The following is a 24,928-nucleotide window of genomic DNA, read 5'->3' on the forward strand; positions in this document are numbered from 1 at the left end:
TGACTCCTTCTTTGATTAAAAAAATTAATATGTGAATGTAATTCTGGAGAGCACTGTTCTTAGATTTTATTAACAATTTCAACAGAGTTATGCAAATCAAGACCTCATAAATGTCACTTAATGCTAATGATTTGCAACTTGGTGAGGAGTTTCAACTTTTCAGAAGGATTAAAAGAATAGAGAGAATTTTACATTTTTGGGGAATACAGTGTTAGTGGAGTAGCTAATTGGGAGGCTATTCTCTCCTGGGAGGGAAGACCAGTTAACTTTTTATTTCTCCTTGCTTAAGAAGGATGCTAATGTCTCCTCATTCCCTCCTCAAGCCTTTCTCAAGATGGAGACGCCATCTCTGTCACCTGCCTTGGGGTGAAAAAGCAGCATAGGTGAGTTGCACCGTTTTGTTACCCCAGCAATATGAAGCACTCATTTTCTGGGATAAACCGTGGTTCAGAAAAAATAGAATTTCCTAGCATGTCAACTTTGGGCATTCTGTGAGTGTCCAGCAAAGAAGGCTGTGAATTGCTTCTGTCAGTATGACTGGGACAAGCTCTTAAACCTGTTGACAGCTTGCAAATCTTTTTACTGACTTTCAAACAGATTATTGACACTATTATGCACTAACTTTCATGTTAATGCAATAGCAAAATAAAAGATTGAATATCAATTTTCAAATAAAATCTCATACTTAAAAATGATTCACAGACCTGTACCCCTGGGGATAAAAATATATGTTTATAAAAAATAAAAAATTAAAAAAAAATTAAACCTCAGATCTATATTTATTATCACTCAGCAGCCACTTGATTGTATCAGGGTGTTGCACTTGAATTCAGTTTTAAGCAACTTTTTTGTTGTTGTTGTTGTATTTCTTCTCTCTCCTTACTTTTTTAAAAATTTATTTTCAGTGTTACAGTATTCATTGTTTTTGCACCACACCCAGTGCTCCATGCAATCCGTGCCCTCTCTAATACCCACCACCTGGTTCCCCCAACTTCCCACCCCCCACCCCTACAAACCTCTCAGATTGCTTTTCAGAGTCCATAGTCTGTCATGGTTCACCTCCCCTTCAGATTTCCCTCAACTCCCTTCTCCTCTCTAACTCCCCTTGTCCTCCATGCTATTTGTTATGCTCCACAAATAAGTGAAACCATATGATAATTGATTCTCTCTTTTAATTTCTTTTCAGCATAACAGAATTCATTGTTTTTGCACAACACCCAGTGCTCCATGCAATACGTGCCCTCAGTTTTAAGCAACTTTTAAAATGTGAGGCTAACTTCCTGGGATGTCTACATAGTTGAGCAGGATTGGGCTAACATTGTATTATTAATTCATCTGTCCGGATAAATTGCATCTGACTTAGGCTTTTACTCTGTGGCCAGTATATTTTGAATTATGTTGTAAACTGTGCCTTACCAGATTGTTACTATGCCTTAACTAGTTGTATTCCTATATATTTCAAAGTTGTTTGTATTCTACTAAAGTTAACCTGATTTATCATACTTTTATAAGCCTGGGTCTCAGATGGTAACACTTACTTATTTTAGTGTTTAATGCTGAATTTCACCTTTTGATTGAAAGCTTATTTAGTCTACTAAAACAGGGTTTGGTTTAAATTCCAATTAACCTTTTGTTTCATCTCTGTTATTTCAATGCATGGTATTTCACTTGATAATAGAGTATAATTTTATCCTTTAATTCTTCATTGAAACCAATGATATTTGTTAAGCTAGCTTGAATTTACTGACTCCAGCTATACTGCTGATATGACTCAACTAATCATTGTCCGATAAAATAAATTGTTCCCTTTACAAAATTCATGAATCCTATTTCCTTAAATATTGTTGGAAATGTGAATAAGCTATTTTTAAAATAAAAGTGAATATGAATCACATTTTTGCAAACTTGGATGAGATTGCTATGAATCTAGCTTTGGTCAACACTGCCTATTTTGAAATAATCAGTAGGACTTTTATTCACTTTAATTCAACAAGGCACTGAGGTCCTTGTAATATAGTATAAATTTTCAGTATCATTTCCTGACTTTGAAGAACTCACTATCTAGCAAGGAAGACAAGCACATGAATAGTTAGTATTCTGCTACATGCTCTGATAGAGTAGTATATACGAAGTATGGCACAAGACTGGGAATGGAGCACTGATGTTGGGGCCACCAGGGAAGGCTTCCCAGGAGGGGTGGGACATTTGAACAAGGTCTGAGTAAGAGTACATCAGGCAGATGAGAGGACAGCAGGTGAGATCTCTGGCTGAGAGGGTGGTATATCACAGACCGATAAAAGTGTATTGTGGATTTGAAAAGTTTGAGCAGTCATGAGTAAGTGGTTCATGGTATGTGTGTATGGGGCAGGGGAGATAGGTAGGAAGGTGGGAAAAAGTGGGGTAGGAGATTAAGATGTAGAAGGTTAAATAACCCCATGATATTTTGATGCAGCCTAAAATGCTAAAATGTTTTACTTTAAATTATTTTCAGAAGTTTCAAATAATGTGCTTAAAGATGGGATGGAAGATCAGATTGGGTACAGCTTAGGGTGATTATTTTCATTAACTAGCTTCCCTATGAAATCTACAAAACTAGTCAAAGATGAGTCAACACAATCGTCATAAGTTCACCCCTTTTCCGATATGGCTTAAAGGTGAATCCACATGCTGTGACTAAGACCATGCTTCACCATAGTTTTCCCTACACAGCCTTGGGACTCAGGTCCCACATCAGGATACTTCCTCGATTCCATAAAGAGGAGTTAAGAGAAAGTTCCAGACACCTAATCCTTCCTACCTCTGAACTCAGATTAATAGCAACACAATTTACTTTGAATCTACCAGGATAAATCCTATGCATCTCTCTCTGATTCATCAGACACTAAGCGAAGCCCTAAACTAGCTATCATCCCTTAGCGTCAGTATTTTCCATAATTTAGAAAGCACAGTATTTTCATTGTGCTTTCTAGAATTCACTGTCCAGCATCAGCAAATATTTCATATGTGACGACTCTCTTATCAAAACATTTAAATCACTTATTTTTATTTTTTTTGCTCTAATAAAAGCCTGTTTTCCCCTTGAGACTCTATTTAGGTCACTCAGCTATTGATAGTCTTTCTTTCACAGATTCTATCCTCTTCAAACTGCAGAAACATTTTATGTCATCTAATTATGTTACTCATTTTCTATCATTTTGATTTTATCTCAACCTCTGGGTTGTTTCCCTTCTTTTTTCAAAGATATTAGCATCTAATTACCTGTGTTTTGCCAACACCATTCCTCCCTTAATTCTACTTCAGTTCAACTTCAACTTGATGATCTTTTTTTTTTTTTTAAAGATTGTATTGATTTGAGAGATGGTGGGAGAGAGAGAGACTATGTGAGCACACAGAGGGAGAGGGAGAAACAGACTACCCCCTGGGCAGAGAGCCCGATGGATGTATGGCTCCATCCCAGGACCCTGAGATCATGACCTGAGCTGAAGGCAGACACTTAGCCAACTGAGCCACCCAGGCGGCCTTTGATGATCCTTTCAACATTGTGTCCTACAGTGATCTTGTCCTATATCATGTTTCAGCTCTCACTCATATGGTATTACTGTAGACCATATCATAATTAATAATTACAACCTGTCCAATAGATTAATTTAATGCATCCTGCACTCTAACCAGGATTTAGTACTTTGAGCAATCATTATAGAAACTTCTGTCCCCTGTCCCAATTCTTTTGTTTCTCTGTTGTTTCATTGACTTACTCGGGAAAAAGCCACACTGTAGTTAAAAAGAGCTCGGGACGCCTGGGTGGCTCAGTTGGTTAAGCAGCTGCCTTCGGCTCAGGTCATGATCCCAGCATCCTGGGATCGAGTCCCACATCGGGCTCCTTGCTCTGCAGGGAGCCTGCTTCTCCCTCTGACTCTGCCTTCCACTCTGTCTGCCTGTGCTCGCTCTCGCTCTCTCACTCTGACAAATAAATAAAATCTTTAAAAAAAAAAAAAAAAAAAAAAGAGCTCCTTGCCTGCTCCATGCTTACATTTTTCCTCTGACTAGAGAATACTACCCACACATGCTGAATGGTTCTACTTTAAATTCATGGCCTCAAACATTAGCTGTCTCTCTTTTTTTTTTTTTTTTTTAAAGAATTTGTTCATTCATTCATCAGAGAGAGCAAGAGAAGGCTGAACAGCATGGGAAGAAGCATGTTCCCTGCTGAGAAAGGAGTCTGATGCTGGACTTGATCCCAGGACCCTCAGGTCATGACCTGAGCTGAAGGTAGAGGCTTAACCAACTGAGCCACCCAGGTGTCCCTCAGTGGGTTTTTAATGCTACCTGGCAAACATACTGAATTTTCATAGACTAGCACAGACTCCTCTTTACTACTTCTTCTGTATTAGTCCCTTTTCCTCAAACCTCCCAAACCTTGTCCTCTGTCTGTAATCACAGATAATGGCATTTCACTGAGAAAATTGAAACACTGATAAGAGAGCTAAGGACTCCCACAGCTGCATCTCCTCACCTATCAGCTTTTCCATTTCTGTTCTTTTGCCTTAGTGCTTGTATCTGGGCTCCTATCTAAAGCCGGTCCTTTTACTTACGTTATCAGAGTCTGTCCTTGCTTTCCTATTTGATTATCTTTGCAATTAGCTTCTCAAAGGTGGCATTTCAGCAATTACCTACATTCTTTGTAAAGAGTTGTACTGAGATGTAATTGATATTCTGCAAACTGCTGATGCTTAAAATATAAATTCTGGCATATGTAAACATCCATGCAACCATTACCATATTTAAGATAATGCACATATTCCTTACCCTTCAAAGTTTCATGTCCCACTGAAATCCTTTCCTCTCCTTTCCCCACCTATTCACCTATCTTCAGACAACTACTCTGTCACCATAGAGTATATTTCATTTTCTTTAATTTCATATGAATGGAATAATACAGTATGTACTCCAGTTCGTCTAGCTTTTTTATTCAACATACTTAGTTTGAGATTCGTTGATGTTACCTATTTCAGTAGTTTGTTCCTTTATATTGCTAAATAGTATTCCCTAGTGTAGATGTACCAAAATTTGTTTATCCATTCATCTTGTCAGTGTCTACAAAACAAAAACAAAACCAAAAACCTCTGATAGGCTTTTATTTGAATTTGCATTAACTCCATGAATCAGTTTCAAGTAAATACTGAATTTTCTGACCCACAGATATGGATTATCTATTTAGTTAGGTTTTCTTTAATTTCTCTCAGCACTATACTTTTGCACATTTTTGGTTACATTTATTCCTAAGTATTTCACATGTTTTGTGTTATAGATAGTATTTTTTTTTTCACTGACTGTCCATTGCTAGAATTGGGAAAAAACCTGATTTTTGCATATTGATCTTGAATCCTGTGACATCACTAAACTCACTTATTAGATTTAATATCTTGTTTTACAGATACCATTGGATTTTTTTTTTTCAAGAAGATGATCATGTCATTGGTGAGTAATTATGGTTTTATTTATTTATTGTTAGTATGGATGTCTTTTATTTTCTTAGCTTATTGCACTAGAGAACTGCTAGTATAATGTTGAATAGAAGATAGGAAAGCAGACTTCCTTGTCTCATTACTGATCTTAAGAAAGAAAGAAGCAAGCTGTTTCTCACCTTGTAACATATCGTTGGCTGTAGATGTTTCATAGATACTTTTTATGAAGTTGAGAATGTTCCCTTCTGTTACTGGTTTGGTGAGTCTTTCTGTTAAGGATGGATGTGAAATTTTGTCAAATGCTTTTTCTGTGTCTCTTGAGGTGATCATATAGTTTTTCTAGGTTAGTTTGTTGCTGTGATTAATTATATTGATTGACTTTTGAATTATTTGCATTCCTGTGATAAAACTCACTTGGTTAGGCTACTACTCTTTTCATATATTGTTGGATTTAATTTGCTAAAGTTGTGTTAAGACTTATAGCTGTTTTTGTGAGGGACATTGGCTTGCCATTTTCTTTTCTGGTATTATCTTTCTCTGTGTGGGTATCATTATAATAATGGCCTTATATAATGAGTTGGAAAGTGTTGCCTGTCCTTCAATTTTACGAACTATTTATATAAAAGTGGTATTATTTCCTAAATATTTGGTAGTATTCACCAGTGAGGCCATCTAGTCTAGTATTATTCTTTGTGGGAAGGTTCAAAAGCAAATTCTTCAATAGATATAGGGCTATTCAGAGTATCGATTTCTTCTTGACTGAGATATGGTAGTTTTTCTTCCAAGCAACTTTCATTTAATCTAAGTAGTTGAGTTTATTGCCATAGTAATTCTCATATTATGCTGTTATTAACAGTAAAATTTGTTGTTTGTAACTTTGCTCATTCCAGATAATGGTAACCTGTATCTTCTGTTTTTTTGGTCAGTATGACTAGAACTTTATTAATTTTATTAATCTCAAATAATCAGTATCAGTTTTTATTTCACTGATATTCTCTATGGTTTTTCTGTTTACTATTTTATAGATTTAAGTTCTGATATTTTTATTTCCTTTCTTTTGTTTGTTTCAGGTTTATTTTGCTCATTTTCTAGATTTTTAGGTGAAAGCTGAGGCACTTAAGATCTTTTTTTTTTCTAATTTAGGCATTTTAAGGCTATAACTTTCCCTCTAAGTACTACTTTAGTGGCATCCCACAAACTTTGATATGTTGTGCTTTCATTCATTCTAAAATACTTTATAATTTCAGTTTTGGTTTCTTCTTTTACGCTTGGGTTTTTTAGAACTATGTTATTCAAGTTTCCAAGTATTTAGGAAATTTCCAGATATCTTTGTGTTATTTATTTCTAATTTAATTCCATTGTGATTAGAGAACATAATATGTATAAATCTAATTCTGTTAAGTTTTTTAATACCTGATCTATGGCTCAGGATATTGGTTACCCTGGTAAATAGACCATGTAGACTTGAGAAGGATTTTTATTTTGCTGTTGCACATAGAATGTTCTCTAAATGTAAGTTATGCCTAATTGATTGACCGTGTTATTCAAATCTATTATTTCTTTACTGATGTTGATTTTTCTTGTTCTATCACTCATGAGAAGGGTATCGAATTCTCTGGCTGTAATTATGGATTTGTCTATTTTTTTTCCTTACAGTTCTATCAGTATTTCCTTTATGTATCTTGAAACTTTATTATTAGGACACAAAAATTTATGATTTTTAGGCCCTATTGAAGTATTGACCTATTTATCATTGTGAAATGACCTTGTTTATCTCCAGTAACATCCCGAGATTTGAAATCTGGTTTGTCTGCTATAAATATAGCTGATTCTCTTTTCTTTTGATTAGTGTTTGCAAAGAATCTCTTTTTCTATTGTTTTACTTTAAAGTTATTTGTTTCTTTATATTTAAAGGAAGTTTTTTGTAATCACCATGTGGTTGGGTCTTGCTTTCTTATCTAACATACGTAAGTATCTGTATTTCATTAGGGTGTTTATCACTTACATTTAGTGTGAATCAACACCCAGAGTTTGCTACTCCTGTAGTCTCCCCTTATATTTGGTAACAACTCCATTTTTTTCTAGGCCCAAACAAACAAAAAAAAGAAAGCATTAAAAAATCCTGGAGTTATACTTGATTTTTTTCTTCCTTTCATAATCTCCATCTAATCTATTAAGACATTCTATTAGTTCTACTTTAAAACTGCATTTAGAATCTAACCACTTTTCATCATTTTACTCACTAAAAATGATGTCGTCTTGTTCTGAGCCACCATCATCTTTCACTTTCATCATCTTTCACTTACGTAGCCAGTAGCTACTTAACTTTCTCCCTGTTTCTTTACTTTTCTCTTTATCAAGGCAGTAGCTAGAGTGTTGCCTTGAAAATGTAGGTGTAAATCAGAACATATCATTTTGCTTAAAATCTTTCAGTAGCTTCCCATTTCATTCAGAATAAAGCTGTCATCCTTCTAATAATAACCAGCATTCCAAATAATCTGTCCCCTCATCTTATACTCTGTCTTTACATTACACTATTCTTCCTTTCACTTCCTCTATTCCAGCAAGTCTTCTTGCTATTCCTTGAAGATGCCATGCTCTTTCTCCCTTTAGAGAATTTGGACTGGTTGTTCTTTTTGTCAGGAACACACCTCTTCTGATATCTCCATGGTTAACTCCCTCAGTTCCTTTAAGTTTTTGCTCGTATGTTACTTTCTTTTTTAAAGATTTTTTTTTTTAAAGATTTTTTTTTTTTAAATTTATTAATTTGACAGAGAGAAATCACAAGTAGATGGAGAGGCAGCCAGAGAGAGAGAGAGGGAAGCAGGCTCTCTGCTCAGCAGAGAGCCCGATGCGGGACTCGATCCCAGGACTCTGAGATCATGACCTGAGCCGAAGGCAGCGGGTTAACCCACTGAGCCACCCAGGCGCCCTCGTATGTTACTTTCTTGATGAATGCCATACTAAAAATCATGTCAAAAATGTCAAACTGCCCACTTCCCAAACCCAGCATATTTGGTTCTTTTACCTCTTCAGCTTCTTCATTATGCTAATCATATTAAAACTTATCAATTTCCTTTCTTATTATTTTTATTGTCTTTCTCATTTCACTAGGATTTAAACTCCCCAAGGCACTGATCTTTTTTTCATTCATTGATACATCATAAGCATCTGTAAGTGCTTGGTTCATAACAGGCACCTGAAAATGATTACTTGAAGTAGGAAAAGTGTTTTGATATTTTGCCATGGAAATGTTAGAATAATTGTGTCTAAAAAAGCAAAACAAAACAAAAGCATGCTCATACATAAAACAGATTGGTGGTTGCCAGAGGCTGGCAGTGGTGGTGGGGGGGTGCAGTGAGAGAAATGGGTGAAAAGATTCAAAAGGTAAAACAAAACAAAACAAATATGCCAGGGATAGTTTGAATTACCATTGTATTGGGAGAACTGAACTGTGCTTTTCATAGAAGATGAGCAAGCAATATTTGCTGAATGAATGAACTATGAATGAACTAGTCAACCCTTGGTTTAAAACAGCAACAACCCCTCTCTGTTATATACTTTTATTAAACTTGGTGGATGGGAATTGAATGTTTCAAAAATAATGTATAAAACCTATTTGTTTCAATAATAAAATATTGAATAGTTTGTGAATATGGTATGTTTCTGTCAATCTAAAACATCTGAAAAAAACTATTATATAAGGAGGTAGCCCAGAAAAAAATTATGTCAAAAGATCGATTAAAATTATTTCAAAAATTATGTCAAAATCCATCTATTGCCACCACTGCCAATAGATTAACTCCATTGTCTTAATTCAAGAATGGGCTATGAATGCTTGGGGGCAGAGTTTATGTCTTATGCTGTGAAAAATAGGGCTGTATACATTTTTTTAGGAGTTACGCTACAGGCCCAGACATATGTCTTAGAAAAATAAATGGTAGCCATGTAAAGAAGGGTGTAGATGAGAAAGCATTTCTGGTAGAAAGCCACTTTGGGGAGACTACTATGTACCTCTGTTCCACGAATCTTTGGCTATTTGATTATCTCTCAGTGTGCCTTGATCTTTAGCATCACACTGCTTTGCACATGTTCTTTCCTCTCCTTCGAAACCATATATCTGCTTTGGACTCCCTCAAGGAAAATAAGGCTTTTTTTCTTCATTCTGGAATATTTAATGTGATATATTTAGTTGTTTGATTATGCATCTGTTTTTGCCTCTGTACTTTGATATCTGGTGTTTCCATTTCATGTTTTGTAAAGCAGTAACAAGCATGTTACTTGGTCCAATATAGTGAAGTGACCAATAAATTGTTTGGGGATGGTTGGACGAGGTGACGAGAAAGCGAGGTGCACTGACAGTGAGGATGGAGGGGTGTGTGGGGGTGTGTGAGCATGTGTGCAGCAAAGAGGGAATTAATCAGTTGGATGTTAGTCATGAAAGAGATAGAGGAGTCAGGGGTGTCATTTAGGTTTTAGTTTTGTCTTTTGGATAAGTATTCCATTTGCCAGAAACATTAAGTGCTATGGTAGACACAGAAATAACTGTCTCTGTTATTCTTTTGCAAACATTGGGAAAATATCCCTGAGATGTTTTATGTGCTTTCTAACTTATAAAGGAAAATGAGATGCTTGCTCAGACTTGGAACATGGGTCCAAATCTGATTCAGCTAAGCATTGTGGGGAGAAAAAGCTTTTTCCAATATTGGGTCATCTTAATTGAGCATGATATTATACATCCATTGGGAGGGTAGCCACATTTACAGTCATTAATATCTTTTTAAAAAATGTATGGCTACAACATCAGAGAGCTATTGTATAAAACAATCCTAAAGCAGCCATGCAATAGCTGGGGTGATAGCATCTATTTGAATGAGTCACACGTGGCTCTGAAGATTGCTAACGGAGGATTGATTTGGAGGAAATCTCGAAGTCTGTTCAATTTGGTGGATTCTAGTCTGAGACATAGAAGGGGCAATTCAGGGTAAGAAGGTAAAATTAATTGAGTGGGCATTCTCCTCAATGGTAATCTGGCTTACTATAGGATGGAAAAAAGGTAGCTTCCAATCACAAATAAAATTTCTGACTCAAACTGAATTAGTCAGCCTCCAAAGCTGGAAGAACATCCTTAAATATAAAATAAGGGGCAAACATATTCAGATTTATCTATTTTATTCATTGGCATTAGCTGTCTTGAATGTATCAATGACAGAAGTCTTTGAATTGAAACACGTTCTCATAAATATCTATTGGGTTTAAATAAAGACCACGTATGAATTAATATCAGACTAGTCTCAGGAATTATGGGTAGAGTGTGTGCTTATTGATGTAATAAAGCATGTATATCTTGACTAAGGTATTTGAAGGTATTTTCTTCTTATACTACTGTTATAAGGATAAAAGAAAATATATAAAGGAAATGTGTTTGAAAAATAAAGAAAGCTCTCTCCATATATGTGGGGATAGGAGCACTTCAATTTTCTGTGTACCAGTAAGCTTTTATTTCTGCTATCTGCCCCCATGAGTGAGTCATGTTTACAAAATGGCATATCAGTGTATTAAAACTCAGTTAGTTATGTTCGGGTCTCTTCTATACAGCTGGGCAGGAGGGTAAATTCTGTCCAGTTCTTGCTGTTTCTTGTCTTTCATTTTCTTTTATTTTCACTACCTCTGTTAATAGAGGGGAGAGGGTAACTGAGCCAGGGCCCATTGTGGAAACCCAACTGACTCTTTTGCTGCCATTTCCCATGTAGCATGTAGATTCCTGTAGATTCCAATTTAGTTGGATTAAGGACTGTCTATTTGTCAGAAGGGTCGCCAGAGACATTTATTTCTACTCATATGAGTATACTTTTCACAAAGAATACAAACTCACAAAGATACACAAAACACAGATAGCCTTAAAGATCGTGGTATTTGCTTAGAGGTAGGAAGATCAATTTCATAAGTGTTACCCTCTACCAACACACAAGGTTTAGTCTCAAAGGGTGAACATCAAGGGGTAAACTGTTTGTTGTACTTCTGATCTTATGATGAAATTCTGGATTGAATTATTGGGTCCTTATCTTGTTATAGGAGGCAATAGAGAGGAATGTTAAGAACATAGTCTGTATATATTCAAATCCTGAGTCGAAATATGAGGTTTGCCACTTACTAACTAATTGACTCAGCTTCTTTTTGACTCTCTTGGATTCATTTTTTTCTTACGAAAAATGAAGATAAAAATGAAACTTTTTTATAGGTTTGGTTTGAATATCAAATAAGCTAATACATATAAAATGCTTAGAATGAGTTCTGATACATAGTAGGTGATTGAAAATTTTAGTTGTTATTATCATTACTGACTTATTCTATTTTATTTTTTAAAGATTTATTTATTTATTTGAGAAAGAGAGAGCATGGGGAGGAGAGAGGGAGAGGGAGAGAAAGAATCTCAAGCAGACTCTAGCTGAGCACAGAGCCTGACATAGGGTTTGATCCTGTTGACCCTAAGATCATGATCTGAGCTGAAATCAAGAGTCAGATTCTTGACTCACTGAGCCACCCAGGCACCCCTATCATTGTTGATTCATTAATAAAACTATACTTTGGTTTTTATTTGTTACTCCTGGTATGTATAATGCCCTTGGGAATGGCTTCAAATAATGGGTGATTGACATGATAGGATTTAGGAATTTCTGGGTCTCTTAAAGTAATAACTATCTCAATTGAATGGCTTCTAGCTGCATTTCTAAAGTAATATCTATCTCAATTGAATGGCTTCTAGCTGCATTTCTAAAAGGACAGGTTATTTCTATTAGTTAGTAAACTGAAGGCTACTTGTATCATCTGTGGAGTTTAGCATAATGTTTTGCATATGGTCAGTTACAGGGAAAGCAAACCTGGAATGAATGAACCCTCTTTATTTTTTAAAGAATATTGACACAGAGAGAGAGAAGGAGAGAGAATGAGGGAGAACAAGCAGGGGGAGTAGCAGAGGGAGAGGGAAAAGCAGGCTCTCTGCTGTGCAGGGAACCTGATGCAGGGCTTGATCCCAGAACCCTGGGATCGTGACCCAAACTGAAGGAAGACAACCAACTGAGCCACCCAGGCTACCCTGAACCCTCTTTATTTGTGGGGAAGCAAACTGTGACATAAAAAGGAGAGATTAGCTGAAGACCTCACAGCTGGGGATCAAAAGGCCAAGATTAGAAGTTACCTATTCTAATGAATCCCAGGCCATTACTTTAAAAATTGTTTCCACTGCTTCTTGGATTATTTTGTATTACCTTAAAACTACAACTCTTCTCAAGAGTGCAGAAAAAAGGATCAGCTGTTACCAGCAAAGCCACTGGTGCTCAGAAATCAAACACAGCCTTAAGACACTGAGTATTGTGTGTAATTAAGAAGCACGTCTTCTGAATAGTTTCCATTTAAAGAATAGTGCTGGTTCCTGGCATATCATATTTGTATGTATGTGTGTCAGTTCTTCCTACTTTAATCTTGATTTCTGAAATGTTCGGGGGGTTGTAAGAAATCATGGGAAAGTCTGTCCAAAGCACAGAAGGAGTTCATTCTGATTATAGCACTCATTGCCTGAATCCTGTTCAGCAGGATTTTCATAGAAAGGTATCGTTGAAAATCGACCTGATTCTTAAGAGGAAAAAATTAAAAGTATCATTAGAAAAATGCAGTAGGCTTACTTATAATTAAATGTGTATTGGTTATGAAAATATGTATTTTGCACATTCAAACAACCTTTAGCAATGTATGTTAATTCTTAATTTATATACATATAAGATATATAAATATATAAAAATACATATATATATATAAATATGAAAAAATATATATTTCACAAGCTCAAAAAACCTTATGTATTTTCCAAATTCATAGGATTCAAACTACCAATGAAATATTTTGCTTTCTCTTATGAAATGTCACTGTAAAACCATTTGAATGAAAAATCTGGAACATGAATTGTATTTTCCATGAAAGAATGGGATTTGCAGCAAGGTTTCAGAAATCTATTAGTAATAATCCTTGAAATGTCAGCATGTTAAATTACATTTTAATAGGATTTTTTCAGTATTATTGATATAAGATTGACATACAACACTGTATAATTTTAAGGTGTACAGCAAAATGAATTGATCTACATATATTGTGAAATGATTGAGTTTATTTAACCTCCATTAACTCATATAGATACCAATAAAAGAAAAAGTGGTTTTTTTTTTGCTTGTGATAAGAACTCTTAAGATTTACTCTTAACAACTTTCATATATACCATACAGCAGTGTTAACTCTAATCATCATGTTGTACATTATCTCTGTAGTACTTATTTATCTCATACCTGGAAGTTTGTATCTTTTTACCACCTTCATGAAATTCCCAATCCCCCTGTCTCCACTCTTCACCTCTGGTAACCATAAATCTGATCTCCTTTTCTTTGGGTTTTTAATTTTTCTCCTCTCCTCTCCTTTCCTTTTCTTTCTTTCTCCCTTTCTTTCTTCCTTCCTTCCTTTCTTTCTGAGATTCTGCATATTAGTGAGATTAAACAGTATTTGTCTTTCTCTGATTTACGTCATTTACCATAATGCCCTCAAGGTCTATCTATAGTTGCAAATGGCAGGGTTTTCATGTTTTTTTTTTTTTTTTTAATGGCTGAATAATTGTGTATGTGTGTGTGTACACACAACATTTTGTCCTTTTCATTCATTGATGGACATGTTTCCATTGTCTTGGCCATTGTAAATAATGCTACTGTGAACATGGAGGTACAGATCCCTCTTTGATATAATGTTTTCACTTCTTTTGGGTTTGGTCCCAGAAGTGGAATTGCTAGATCATATGGTATTTTTATTTTTAATTTTTGAGGAACCTCCATACTATTTTCCATATACTATATACTATATCATATACTATATACTATATCCATATACTATACCAGTTTATAATCCCATAGTATCCATATACTATACCAGTTTATAATCCCACCAACAGTGTGTAAGAGTTCCCTTTTCTCCACATCCTCATCAGCATTATGTTCTTTCTTTCTTTTTTAATGATAGCCATTCCAGCAGGAGTGAGGTGATACCTTACTGTGATTTTAATAGGGTTTAATTTTGAAATAGAATGCCTGTTATTATGTAATAAAATGTAAACTCTTTGCGGGTAATGGCATTGTTTATTCACAGAACCAGTTCTTCATGAGTACCTGATGTTGCCAGAGTAGCGTACAAGATAGAAGAATAGGTAAATCTCTAATTCTGCCCTGTGTGAGAATGATGAGATAGGCAGGAGAATGAAGAAATAGATCTAAGATAGTATGATTAGTATAATAGTAGAGCTAAATGCAAGGTACTGTGGAAGCATAAAGATTCCAAAGAGGGAATATTTCTTAGACCACAGAGTAGGGACTATAGTAGAAATGTCTGCTGAATTGGATATGCTGTATTTTCTTTTGAGGTGATTATCTTATTATCTTAAGTACTTTGAAGCTAATACTGTATCTTTAAATATTTACATACAAATGATTCTAATACTTGGATGAGGCAGATCTAATGCCATCCTTTAAAGATACTTAGAAAGAGACTTTACAAGAGTGGGTTTGAGTTTGGAAAGGTCTGAATTGCAATCTGTGATTCCTCATATGAAGCTCACTTTGTGCTGGTGGCAGAGTGCGGTTAAAGGCTTGGCATCTGGAGCCAGAGTCCATGGGATTAAGTTTCACTCTGACTTGTACCCATAGAGAAATCAATCACGCATTCATTCTTGCTTCCTTTTCTTGATTTGAACAAAGGTGGATGGAAATAGCACCTACCTTTTATAAGATTGTGATAAAGATTAAATGAGCTTATTCTAAAAAATAGAGCAGTTTCTGACACATAAGTAATATGTGTCAGAAATAATAAATAATAAGTAATAAGTAATAACTATTATTATTATTATTTGCTAAGAAAAACAAGCATGAAGATTTTTTGACCTAACATTCTTCATGGATATTTTATATTAAAAAAAAAAATAACAAACCGGGGTGCCTGGGTGGCTCAGTGGGTTAAAGCCTCTGCCTTGGGCTCAGGTCGTGATCCTAGAGTGCTGGGATCGAGCCCTGCATCGTGCAATATAGGACAGGATTAGCTTTTAAGTATCAGATCTCTGCTCAGTGGGGAGTCTGCTATCCCCTCTCTCTGCCTCTGCCTGCCTCTCTGCCTGCTTGTGATCTCTGTCAAATAAATAAAATCTTAAAAAAAATTAACAAACAAAACTACTAAAAGCCATATAATGTGCTTAAGTGTTTGTACCTTCCAGACCAGTTATGAAGGTCTGGTATAATGAGTTGGGTCCCTTGAAGGGGTGGGGCTCATTGGAATGCCTTATATGTGGAAGAAGATTGGATTGCCCTGTTAACGTTTTTCATGACAATAAACCATTGGCTACACACCGGATACAGTTTCCAGAGATACCAGGCAAATGTCCATTGAGCTTAAATACACAGGTCATTGGACATATTTCTCAGAGACCCTCTGGATTGGAATGATTTATCAAAGATTGCTATTCAGGCCTTTCCAAACTCCCATCTGTTCCCAACCTTGAAGTAAATTGGACTTGGACCTTAATAAAAAATCCAACTCATATGGGCAGACTTCTTATGACTTGAATGAAGAGAAAGGAGTAAGAGAATTATAAACTTGATTTTCACATCTTTATAGAGCAGATATCAGGAATCTATGGGTAGTGAGTTTCATCTGGTTAGAAGTCTGTGTGAAAAGAATAAGGGTGGGGAGTGGTACTAAGCTTGGAGAGACTCATATGAGGTAGCTTATTACAAGGAAAATATTGTATGCTTTAGTGTTCTGTAGAGATTCAGTCAGTCAGTGATTAGCAATATATTTTACCTAATTTTCCTGATACAGTTTCCCCTTTTGTAAAATGGTTTCCTACTTCCATAATTGTTATGAAGAATAAATGTACCAAAGTATGCAATATAGGACAGGATTAGCTTTTAAGTATCAGATCTTTTCCTCATCTGGGAATTCCAGAATACTAGCTACTGCCTCCTGGGAGGAAAGCTGGTCTAGAAGAGTATGAATGGATTACTGTGGGAAGGTGCTTTCTCCTTCTACCCTTCCACAGGGCTTTGTGTAGTTCTATAATCTGGCAAATGAATCTTCTCTCTCTGTCTACTGAATAGATAAAAAAAATTCTTCTTTTCTTGCTTAATGTTTTATGCTAGAAGATATTAGGGAAAACTGTGTGTGTGCAGTCCTAGAATTGCTTCTTTCCTAGTAAATCTCCCAATGTGGTTTAACGTACCTCTTTTATATGTGGTTTTAAAAAATGTGAATATTAAATCACTGACTTTGATTTTCCATTGGGGAGGAAGATAAAATGGAAAAACAAAAACAAACAAACTAGATGCACACAGGGAGGGAGAGAAGAACTTGATTATCTTCAAATTGCAGCCTCAACTGATGCCAGCAAATGGTAGTGGCTAATATGCTGTGTGCTTTGCAGAGCCCAGGCATGCCACCAGCCATGATCCACCTTAATATTTAATAGGCATTTGTACAGAAACACTGCATAAGTATGAGGAATGTTAATTGCTCATAACATTTTGTTTCATTTTATTTAGCAGCCTGTTAGACCTAAAGAATGTTGTTTGGCTAGGTTGAAATTTTACTGTTCAGCTCTTAAATTTTTCTGTGAAAAGTTAGTAATAAATACTTTGTATTTGCATTATGCCTCATTCTGAAGAGATCAAAGTCCCGATCACAAACTCCCTGAGACCTGGGAAGGATTCCAGGCTTCTGTACTCTGCTCAGCTTTCTTGAAAACACCGTTACTAGCAATGGGGCCAAGCTGTGGGGAAGTAGTCTTTTATGTACCATCAGTTTCTTGAAGTTCTGCTCAGTTATTTAGTCTTTGTAGAAAACATCTCCAATTCTGAAGGTTCACTCCCTGTCTGGTTTTAGCTTCATTACTGAATGATTTTTTTTCACATTTTTGTTAGAATTTCATTTAAAAATTAGTTTTAGTTTGGAGAGAATTATGTAAAATATCTGTACAAAAGCGCTAAAGAAACAATTTCTGGTAGTTTCCTAGGATTACAGCAGAAGGAAATATGATACCTGATTGCAAATGTAGAGAGAATAAATGTTTTTTTTTTTTAAAGATTTTATTTATTTGACAGAGATCACAAGTAGGCAGAGGGGCAGGCAGAGAGAGAGGAAGAAGCAGGCTCCCTGCTGAGCAGAGAGCCCGATGCGGGGCTCGATCCCAGGACCCTGAGATCATGACCTGAGCCGAAGGCAGAGGCTTAACCCACTGAGCCACCCAGGTGCCCCAAATAAATGTGTTTTAATAGAGAATTCTTACATAATATGAGACTTTCTGACCATTCATGGTATAGTCCAAGTTCTATAATTCTGTGTTCTTTTAATGCAGCATGCTGGTCTTTATGATTTTAACATGTTTCTTCTTTTAACTTGTGTGAAGGCCTATTCTTTTTTTTTGTCTGTTCAAAAGTTGCTTTTGCTGAGAAGTTTTTCTTTACCTAACCATACGCTCAATTTGTCATTATTTACTCCAGCCTAAATGTTTCCTCAAAGTCTAGTAGCACTTACCCATGGCACTGTAATTATTTGTGTGCATGTTTACTTCTCTCACTATGCTCTGAACCTTTTGAAGAGAGATCACTTGTCTTATTGTTTCTCAGTCTTTATTGTCTAACACAGTGCCAGACACTTAGAAAATGCTCCGAATCATTTTTAAAATGAATTGTTCCTATACATTTTCAAAAGATGCTACAAAATTTAAAACTTCAATAGGTGTTTCATTTCAAATAGGCTCCTCTTTTCTACCAAATTGGTTTGCTCAAGAGACTTTTTATTGGCATTTTGAAAGCAATTACACTATATTCTTTATTAATTTTAAATGAGCATTTGAGAAAAAATAGGAGAAAATAAATAACTTGAAATCTTAAGTAAGAATTGGATAAGAGATAATTATGGATCAATGTGAACTTTATAAAGTGAAATTGCTCTGCTAAGTGAAAAATTGTAGGTGTTTCTAAACAGAAAGGTAAATGCTTGTTTATGAAAGGCAACAAGGTATTTCAATCGGTGGAAACTTCTGCAGGTATGTTAAATATAATTCTTTACAATTTCACCCATAAAGTAATATAGTCACTTGTATGCTCTTGTGTGTTAAATTCAACTCTTTATTTTTATCTCATTTTATCTGCTTGAATTTTATAGCAGACAGTGCAATCTTTAAAAGAATGTGAATGTTACACTCTTGTTCATCCTTACTCTATGGAAACTTGAGGCAGCTTTTCAACAAAATAGTTCAGTGAATTGCTTTAGGCCACAGAGCAAGTAAGCTGTAAGGAAGGGAAAAAGGTTCAAGTCTCTTATTTCCCTGGGTCCACATTCTCTGCTATGATGAGTAAAATGTTCTATCCTTAGACTACATATTTCACAATGATCTATAAAAGTATAGCGTTTCTACAATAGTGTGACCCTCCATAAGAAGTACAGATCTAGGGGCGTCTATGTGGCTCAAGTGTTAAGCATCTGCCTTCGGCTCAGGTCATGATCTTACGGTCCTGGGATTCAGCCCCACATCGGGCTCCCTGCTTGGCAGGAAGCCTGCTTCTCCCTCTCCCATTCCCCCTGCTTGTGTTCCCTCTCTTGCTGCGTGTCTCTTTGTCAAATAAATAAATAAAAATCTTAAAAAGAAAAAGAAAAAGAAATACAGATCCATATCAGTAATAGAACCTTAAACAACATGTCTGGAATGCAGAGCTTTAAAATGTTCACCCCCACTAATTTACATTCCTGAGAATCTCTTTTAAAGATATAATTAAAGAAAAGTACAAAGACTTATGCTAAAGAACTTCACATCGTTATATATCTTAATGAAATAATTGAAAATGACTAATGTTCAACAATGTACAATTGTTAGATAAATTATAGTGTGTCTATATGAGGAAATATAAAACAAAAATTCAAGTACTGGGAGAATTTTGCAAAGACATTGGTGAATAGTCACAATATAATGTTATATGAAGAAAGATAAAAATAAACTGGTCTATATAAAAAATGCACGATTTAACTTTTAGCAAAAAGTATACGCACACATACACATACATACACATTAGAATAAGCAAAAAAAGGAATTAAGAACAACTATATTAATTTTTAAAAATATCCTGTGAAAGCATATATTGCTGCAAAATTAAAAAAAAAATTGAATGGTACTGCCTTATAGATTAAGAAGCCTCTATAAAAATTTTACTGTAGGAAGTTACATTTCAGGGTAGATTCAGCACATGGTAGAACACTGGTATAAATGATATTTTGCTGCCTGATGTCCTGGAAAATGCATATAGATTTCACTTGAAGATCATGGGCTGTGCATCAGAGTTATTGGGGTAGAGACAAGTTTTCCTGCCTGGGATTCATCTAAATCCTATTGCATAAGTACATCTGGGAATGTGGATATAGAATACAGTATATATATTTTTGTAGCACTTTTTCTAGGTAATTCAGATATGCATCACTGATTATACTGCTGCTTTGGTTAGAAATAAAGAGACCAAATCTTAATTCAAACTTAAAGAGAAGAGGTAAGAATGAATGAGTGGGAAGCATTTAACTTCTGGTGAAAAGGATCAGTGAAGTGTCATAGGTCTCTGAAGAGGGACGTAATCATCGAAGCATATTTACTGGTAGTAAATCTGCCTGTTAAAATTGTTATAGAGTAGTAGTTGGTGACTTACTACTTTCTTAAGCTTTTGAATTGAGAATAGACTAAAGGAGAATGGATATTCTTTTTTATTGGGATTATGACCTGAGAAGGATATTTGAATCATCACGAGGATAGGTAGGCCTAAATTGGCAGTTTAATTTAATTAATATCTCTACCCTTTATCAGTATAAGACACATATCTCAGGAAGTTTTAATTCCTTTTACCTTCTCCCATTTTATATAATAAAACTATTTCTACTATTTAGTTTTATTTAGTTTTTATATCACATTTTTTGGTTTGTTTTTAGAGTCAGTGTTTATTCAAATTGGCTCTGAAATTTGGCAATTTATTTGCCCACCTTGTTTTTTTTTTTTTTAAACCATTCCTTCTTTATCTAAATTGCATTTTATGAAAATTTAGTAGTTCACTTTGAGAATCTGAGTGGTAAATTTTCTCAGGCTTTGAATGTTTGAAAATGTCTGAATCTTACCCACGCTCTTGAATATGCAAAACAAAATATGAGCAGATGTTAGCAAGATGTCAGAACAGGAGGTCTGTGTGCCTATTCCCCCATTAAAAACACTGATTTAACAGTAATATACAAACCAAAATACCTTCATGAGAATTTCTGAATTCAGTTAAGAAGGTGTAATACCCCAGGTGAGCAAAAAGCAGAGAACAGTTTCAGCGAAACAGATAAGAGCAATTTCATTTTACCATGTCAGTCCCTCCTCCAAGGCAGCACATCTCATTGCCAGGAGAGAATGTTCTGGCTCACCACTTCTATCTTGGGGGAAAAGAGAAGAGTAGTGCATGTGTATCAGTGTTCTAGCTCTTCAGAGTGCTGCCCAAGGGACTAATAGATCTGTCTTTCTGACTCATGGTATTGATAGGAAGCCAACATTGTTTGGATGCCTGGTGCCTGCAGCTTGCTGCTGAAAAGCCAGAGAACTGCATTGCCATAGGCAGGTACTAGAGGAAGGAAGAAATTATGAGCTCCTGAGAAAGAAATCATTAAGTTTCTTGAATTAAGAAATTTCATGTACAGACCCAGAGAAATTTCTTCCCAAAATTGTTTTAGAGGTTCCCAGAATCTGTAGTTGGATAGATTGGTGAGGGTCTCTGCCTGCAGAAAGCCAGTTTATAAAGACAGAGAGAGGGCTGTTTTTTTCAAATATTTGGATATTAGCACAAAGCTATGAGACACATGAGAGGGAAAAGCCCAGGACCAGATGTTTCACAGGTGAATCCTATCAAAGATGTAAAAAAGAATTAAGGCCAATGCTTCTCAAACTGTTCCAAAAAATTGAAGAGGAGTAAAAATTCTCAAACTTATAAGACCAACTTCACCCTGATATCAAGGCCAGATAAAGATACTACAAGTAAAGAATACTCATAGGCAAATATTCCTAGAGAATATAGGTGCAAGGTCCTCAACAAAATATTAGTAAATAGATTTCAACAGTACATTTAAAGGATCATATGTAGAAAAAGAATTTGACCAAAATACAGGATCCTTTCTTGATAAAAACCATCAATAAAGCAGGGATAGATTGAACATATATCAACATCATAAAGGCCATAGATAAAAGACCCACAGTTAATATCATCCTCAGTGGAAAGAAACTGAGAACTTTTCCTTTACAGTGAGGAATAAGACAAGGATGTTCATTCTCATCATAACTATTCAACATAGTACTGGAAGTCTTTAACTCAGCATTCAGACAACGAAAAGAAGTAAGAGGCATTTGATTGGAAGGAGGAAGTCAAACTTTAACTATTTGCAGATGACATGATACACTATGCAGAGATCCCAAAAGATTCCATCAAAGAGTTATTGGAACTAATACATGAATTCATCAAAGTTGCTGGATATAAAATAAATGTGCAAAAATCAGTTGCATTTCTATACACTAATAATGAAGAAGCATGAAAAGAAATCAAGGAATTCATTCTATTTACAATTGCACCAAAAATAACAAGATACCTAGGAATAAACCTCACTAAAGAAGTAAAAGATCTGTATTCAGAAAACTTATGAAAGAAATTGAAGAGGACACAAAGAAATGGAAAGACATTCCATGTTCATGAATGGGAAGAACAAACATTGTTAAACTGTCTGCACTACTCAAAGAAATCTAAACATGTAATGCAATCCCTACCAAAATAACACCAACATTTTAAAAAAAATTTATTTTATATTATTTTTAATTTTTTTAAAATTTATTTTCAGCGTAACAGTATTCTTTGTTTTTGCACCACACCCAGTGCTCTATGCAATCCGTGCCCTCTCCAATACCCACCACCTGGTTCCCCCAACCTCCCACCCCCCGCCCCTTCAAAACCCTCAGATTGTTTTTCAGAGTCCATAGTCTCTCATGGTTCACCTCCCCTTCCAATTTCCCTCAACTCTCTTCTCCTCTCCATCTCCCCTTGTCCTCCAGGCTCTTTGTTATGCTCCACAAATAAGTGAAACCATATGATAATTGACTCTCTCTGCTTGACTTATTTCACTCAGCATAATCTCTTCCAGTCCCGTCCAAAAGTTGGGTATTCATCCTTTCTGATGGAGGCTTAATACTCCATAGTGTATATGGACCACATCTTCCTTATCCATTCGTCCATTGAAGGGCATCTTGGTTCTTTCCACCATCCATTGGCGACCATGGCCTTTGCTGCTATAAACATTGGGGTACAGATGGCCCTTCTTTTCACTACATCTGTATCTTTGGGGTAAATACCCAGTAGTGCAATTGCAGGGTCATAGGGAAGCTCTATTTTTAATTTCTTGAGCTATCTCCACACTGTTCTCCAAAGTGGTTGCACCAACTTGCATTCCTACCAACAGTGTAAGAGGGTTCCCCTTTCTCTGCATCCCCTCCAACACATGTTGTTTCCTGTCTTGCTAATTTTGGCCATTCTAACTGGTGTAAGGTGGTATCTCAATGTGGTTTTAATTTGAATCTCCCTGATGGCTAGTGATGATGAACATTTTTTCATGTGTCTGATAGCCATTTGTATGTGTTCACTGGAGAAGTGTCTGTTCATATCTTCTGCCCATTTTTTTGATATGATTATCTGTTTTGTGTGTGTTGAGTTTGAGGAGTTCTTTATAGATCCTGGATATCAACCTCTTGTCTGTACTGTCATTTGTAAATATCTTCTCCCATTCTGGGGGTTGCCTCTTTGTTTTGTTGACTATTTCCTTTGCTGTGCAGAAGCTTTTGATCTTGATGAAGTCCCAAAAGTTCATTCTCGCTTTTGTTTCCTTTGCCTTTGGAGACATATCTTGAAAGAAGTTGCTGTGGCTGATATTGAAGAGGTTACTGCCTATATTCTCCTCTAGGATTCTGATGGATTCCTGTCTCACGTTGAGGTCTTCTATCCATTTTGAGTTTATCTTTGTGTACGGAATAGCACCAACATTTTTCACAGAGCTAGAACAAACAATCCTAAAATTCGTATGGAACCACAGAAGATTCCAATAGCCAAAGCAATTCTGGGGGGAAACAAACAAACAAAAATCTGGAGGCAAAACAATTTCAGATTTCAAGCTATGTAACAAAGCTGTAATTATTAAGACAGTATGGTACTGGGATGCCTGGGAGGCTCAGTCCCTTAAGCATCTGCCTTCGGCTCAGGTCAGGATTCCAGGGTCCTGGGATTGAGTCCTGTGGCAGGCTCCTTGCTCAGCCGGGAGCATGCTTCTCCCTCTGCCTGCTGATCCCCCTGCTTGTGATCTCTCTCTGACAAATAAATAAATAAAATCTTAAAAAAAAAAAAAAGCAGCAGTATGGTACTGGCACAAAAACAGACACATAGATCAATGGAAGAGAATAGAAACCCAGAAATGGACCCACAACTATATTGTCAATAATATAATCTTCAAAAAAGCAGGAAAGAATATGCAATGGGAAAAAGATAGTCTTGACAACAAACAGTATTGGGAAAACTGGATAGTGACATGCAGAAAAATGAAAATGAACCACTTTCTTACATCATATACAAAAATAAATTCAAAATGGGTGAAAGACCAAAGTGTGAGGCAGGAAATTATCAAAATCCTGGAGGAGACACAGGCAGCAACCTCTTTGACATTAGCTGTAACAAATTCTTACTAAGTATGTCTCCAGAGGTAAGGGAAACAAAAGCAAAAGCGAACTATTGGAACCTGATCAAGATAAAAATCTGCACAGCGAAGGAAATGATCAACAAACCTGAAAGGCAGTCTCTGGAATGGGAAAAGATATTTGTAAAAGACATATCTGATAGAGGGTTTTTATCCAATATCTATGAAGAGTTTATCAAACTCAACACCCCAGAAACAAATAATCCAGTTAAAAAAATGGGTAGAAGACCTGGATATCTATTTTTCCAAAGAAGACATCCAAATGGTCAATAGACACATGAAAAGATGATCAACATCACTCATCATGAGGGAAATCCAAATCAAAATCACAATGAGATACCACCTCACACCTGTCAGAATGGTAAAATTAACAACAGAGGAAACAACAAATGTTGGTGAGGATGTGGAGACAGGGGAACCCTCTTAACAATTTTGGTGGGAATGCAAACTGGTGCAGCCACTCTGAAGAACAGTATGGAGGTTCCTCAAAAAACTAAAAATAGAACTACCCTATGATCCAGCAATTGAACTATGAGGAATTTACCCAAAGGATTAAAAAAATAGAGATTGGAAGGTGTGCATGCACCCTGATGTTT

General features: G+C 35.8%; 1 long non-coding RNA gene across 4 annotated transcripts in view; it reads left to right on the top strand.

The window, feature by feature from the left end:
* LOC116594617 overlaps positions 1-24,928 on the top strand; it is a 192,114-nt gene that overhangs the window by 144,379 nt on the left and 22,807 nt on the right. For 3 of the 4 annotated variants that reach the window (XR_004287339.1, XR_004287327.1, XR_004287333.1), the window contains one exon: positions 324-383. The exons of the other annotated variant lie outside the window; for it this stretch is intronic. This is a non-coding gene — a long non-coding RNA (uncharacterized LOC116594617). Of the gene's footprint in view, positions 1-323; positions 384-24,928 lie in introns of those variants that run through there. 4 annotated transcript variants of the gene reach the window in all.

The sequence above is a fragment of the Mustela erminea genome, chromosome 1 (genome assembly GCF_009829155.1).
Source record: "Mustela erminea isolate mMusErm1 chromosome 1, mMusErm1.Pri, whole genome shotgun sequence".
Lineage (NCBI taxonomy): Eukaryota > Metazoa > Chordata > Mammalia > Carnivora > Mustelidae > Mustela > Mustela erminea.